General features: G+C 31.8%; 1 protein-coding gene across 3 annotated transcripts in view; it reads left to right on the top strand.

The window, feature by feature from the left end:
- Positions 1-5000, top strand: part of LOC145245877 (phospholipid phosphatase 1-like) — a 427048-nt gene that overhangs the window by 1827 nt on the left and 420221 nt on the right. The gene's annotated exons all lie outside the window — the stretch shown is intronic.

Here is a 5000-nt window from a genome sequence, read left to right as displayed (position 1 = left end):
TTTTCGCAAAAATAAGGCTTTTTGGTGTGTGTGTGTATTTTTGTTTTTTTTGTTTTTTAATAATATTGTTATCAGCTAGAGTGGCTAGAGCTATGAATGAATAACCGCGTTACGTTCGTAGCTGCTGTTGGCTGAGGTAAATAACGTTTTAACGATAGAGAGAAAAGAAAAAAAAAAAAGAAAACGCAAGGCTTAGACTAGTTTATATATATTATACAACATAATGCTTTCTTGACAATAAATATCTCTATTAATATATCTAATAATATTAATGAAAGCAGCATGGGTACTTCCTACAAAATACGGACAGACAGCGCTGCTGAGTGCTGCTCTGGTCTGTTTGTTTTTGTTTTTTTAGATAGGATTTTCAAGTTAAATTCAATTTTTACGGTAACTTTGGATTATAAGATCGTTAGGTGAAAGTACAGAATAATAATAATAAAAAAAAGCCTCCACTCTGCGTGTTAAGAATGGGTTGCTAAATAATGTTATTATTTCAGTATAGTATCAATAGATATCTACTTGTGTATTTGTGGATGCGTTTGTGTTTGTCGCATCTGCGTGACTTGCCCATTTTCGTTGTTTTGATAAATTTTTACGACGTGCCCCCCCCCAGCGTATTATAAACACCCACAACCTCGAAAGCCGTTCTTAACATGGATGGGGGTATTCCGAAAGCTATTTTTAACATGCGGTGGTTGGGCGTGTATGGGGCAGGTCGTAAAAAAATACCGTTGTTTTTATTTACTGTTCATCGAATTTTCATTGAAATCATGGACAATAATAAAACGAAAGGTTTGTTGTTTTGTTTTTTTTTTAATCCTATTTTTTTTTCTTACGAAATTAAATCTGCCACAATGCATTTCGATTTTTTCGTAAACCATTTTAATCTTTCATTGTTAATATAATTCGCAATTTATTATTATTGCTTTTTTTTTATTCAGTAAATATCGAATCTTTATTGAAATCTAAAAAGAGCAATAGTTTAAAATAAAAATGAATCAATTTTTAAAAAGTTACTTGAATTACGATATTAAATCAACCACAATGCATTTCGATTATTTGTAAACAATCATTTATACCTTGTGTGAGTAATAGAAAGAAAAAAAGGAACTAGCATGGCGTGACACTGCGAAATTTGGAAGGAATTTGGATGTATTTAAACTGTCGCATAGAAAGTCACTTAAACTGTTTGTTTGTTTTTGTTTTTTAATATTATTTTCAAATTATTCCCGTGCATTGAAAGATTGAAAGTTTTGGAAGCAATAATTTTGTAAATAATTTAAAACAATTTTATAACAATTTGGCTCGATGAATACGATCAGACAATACGTAATAATAAAATTCAACTTTCAAAATACTAATTTATTTGAATAATTATTTGCTAAACATCAAAGCAAAAATGAAAGTAAAAAGGATCAATCGGGCAACACCGAGTAAAGAGAGATAGAATATATTTGGCAAAATAGAAAATATCAACTTCATCACGGCCGCTGTACCTGAAATCAGCCATTATGAACCAGTGTTAAACAAAAACAAAAAAAAATTAAAAACAAAAAGCCTATGCACTTGTGTTACCATGCTATTTTTTAAATAGTATTTTCCAGATTTGCGATATATTTTTTATTAAATTGCTTCATGAAAGTACAGAATAATTACAAAACATCCCCTCCCCATGTTAAGAATGGTTTGTTAAATAACATTATTTTAGCATGGTCTCTATTTCGAATCTTGCTAGATTCAGCCACTACTCTGATAAATTGTAGACGACGAAACACATGTCAGTGGAGAATTATATTTTAATCAATACTAGCATTTCAGTCCGGCGTTGCCCGGGTGTTTGAAGGTGTATGTTGAGCAAAAAAAAAAAAGCGGTCAATTTTTTTAACTTTTACCCCTATTATGACCCCTTAACATTGATTGTTTTGGGCTCAAATCAAGTTATTAATTAGATCCATACCCAAGGAACCTATATCTAAAATTTCAAGTGTTTAGACCCACAATTGTCGGAGATGTTTGGTAGTTTTCAAAGGTCAAATCGTTGAACTTTGACCCCTTAACAGCCGAATTTCTGGCCGACAACCGATTACAATGAATTTCCCAAAATCTCAATACCTGTATATCAAATTTCGAGTCTGTAGACTGAAAATTGACAGAGTTATTGCGTAGAGAAATGTACGCACACACGCACACACACACACGCGCACACACACACACATTTTCACTTTTATAGATGTATAGATATATGCCGCTCTCCACATTTTGGGGTAATTAATTGGTAAAAGGGAGAATTATTCCCAACTCAAATTTAGATAAAAATGCACTTTCGTATAAATAATTGAATTCATTCAAAAGTATTGCAAAACAAAAACAAATAAATAGCATCTACATAAAAACGCAATACACCAGGGGTAAAGGTTTAAGCTTCCAACTATGAGATCCCGATTTCGAATCAAACCCCTCTGATAAATCGTAGACGACGAAACGCGTGTCAGTGGATAATTATATTTTAAACACACACTCACACACACATATATATTATTAGATTTAGGGAGTGTTGTCACACATTCCTGGCAGTTTAATTTAATATATTTCTAACGTGCGTTTTATTATTCTACATTCCTGCTAGTCTCTCTCTCTCTCTCTCTCTCTCTCTCTCTCTCTCTCTCTCTCTCTCTCTCTCTCTCTCTCTCTCGTTATTTTATGGTAAATGCTCGACTGAGCTCCAATCTCCGGTTCGCTCCTATAAAACATTCACTAAAAACTCAAAATCTTATCCACTGACACAAACCATTAACTCTTGTCCTTAAGTTGCCTTTCGGCCTTGATGGGCGATGGCAGGTTCGTAAAAAGAACTATCATACAGTTTGCCTCGAAAGGGTGATACGTGAATACTTATTTCAAACTATTAATCGAAATGAATATTTCAATACATGATTATTTCATTTATCGACGCAAAATGTTTACACGATTTCTTGGAAACTACTGAGCCGATCTGGCTGAAATTTTGTAGGGGGGGGGCTTGGTTATAACTATGCATACGTTCAAATTATTCAATCTACTGTCATCTTCATTATTATTTTCACAACGTTTATGCCGATGTGACTTCCGATCTTCTTCAGGTGTGTCTTTCCGAAATTGGACCTATATGGAATTTCCAATGTATTTCACTTTCTTTAATCCTCAAGGTTGGGATTGTTATCACTTTGCCAGCAGGTAGATATGTTAATTTGTTATTCTTAACTGGGGGGGGGGGGGCTTTGCCCGGTCGTAAAATATGCTTAAATATGATATTTTAATTTATCCAATCTCCAGATTTCGTATGTATGTATTATTATAGAGTCGTGATTTCAAAAGTAAAGAAAAAAAAGTATTTGGGTGCCATCGGTTAGACTCGAAACCGAAAGCAAAACTGTAGCATTCAAAGTTGGTGACGTTACCACTGTACCAACGTGACAGGCATATGAACTAATTAAAAGTAAACTAAGCTAAATGTACAAAATGTATAACGATTTTTTTTTTTCATTTTGACACCTTTTTAACTCCTTAAAAACTATATTAACCGGCTAAAGACCCATAAAAGAACGATCCATAAAACCCCAATCATTTGAAGTCCCTAGTGCCGCTATTCGACTTTTAGTTTCGGAAGAGATAGAGTTTGAAAATATGGAGACAGACAGACATAGTGAGTTTTATAAATAATATTATGAATCCACATCTAATAAAGTCTGCAAACATAATATCGATTCGTCGTGTTACCATCGATTCCGATTGTTCATATATTTGTGTTTGGCCGATTAATCGGAATCGGAAAATTCGGAACTGTTTGGGGTATCGGAATCTGTAAAACTTGTTCATATTTTCCGATGCAAAAAAATGATTACTTTTAATTATTGTAATTATTTAATATTATTTTTTATTTGTTTGTTTGTTTGTTTAAAACAACATCTTGTGGTAATAATAATAAAAGAATGAATATTTATTGATTTTAAAATATTAATAAAACTAAAATCAATAGATCACCCCTGCCAACAAGTGTGTTTTTTAAGTTTGAGAAAATGTATTTACATTTAAACTGTGTTTTTACAGTAATCGTTAAATATAAAATCTTATAGTTAACTATTTAGAGATTTATTTGGATTTAGAATTGGAAAAAATATTGTTTGTGTTTTTGTGTGTGTTTTTGTGTGTGTTTGTTTGTGTTTGTATGTGTGTGTGTTTGTTTTTTAATGATACCATAACTAGCCATTTCAAGGGTTAATATTTTACTTGGATACCAAAGTTCATATCCTTTTTTCTGCCTTCAACCTTCATTCCCTTTCTCTATGTCTCTTAAAGGGATTTAATATTTTCTTTGTATGTGCTATTTAGCAAAAGAATTTTCAAACCAGTATTAATATTTTGCTAGTGATTTTACTCCTGGGAGATATGCTTACATTGAAAATCCACGGATTAAGGAAATAATTTTTAACATTGTATTCTTTGTTTCAAACAATAAAATTATAATTCTGAAAAGTAATTCTTTCTAACTGAAATTTAAATATACAAACTCTACTTGTATTTGCTCTCTCATGTATATTGAGCAATTTTTATTTGGCTGGGATTGTCTTGCATAAATATTACCTTCTAATAAGTGTGTGTGTGTGAGTGAGAGAGAGATCATAAATAAATATATGCTTTTAACGTGTATGTCCGACAATTTTTTCAAAATTGCCACCATTAAGCCCAATAAAAATTAATCAACACATTCAGGGCATATATTATATCGGAAGTAAACATTTCAAACCAAAAATGTGTTTATATAACATTCGTATTGTTTTATTGTTAGTATCGAGCGTCTTACACGTGTTTCGTTGAATGGTATAAATTCACTAAACAACGCATTAGAGACATATTTATGTTCCTTGGAAAAAAAGACACAGTTGGAGATTTTTTTTCCTTTGATTAAAAAAGATACAAACTGTTGAAAGGAAATGGAAATCCTTAAAAGTCATAAGATC

Source organism: Euprymna scolopes, chromosome 23 (genome assembly GCF_053919585.1).
Source record: "Euprymna scolopes isolate OS-2025 chromosome 23, ASM5391958v1, whole genome shotgun sequence".
Lineage (NCBI taxonomy): Eukaryota > Metazoa > Mollusca > Cephalopoda > Sepiida > Sepiolidae > Euprymna > Euprymna scolopes.
This window is presented reverse-complemented; position numbering and strand designations above follow the sequence as displayed.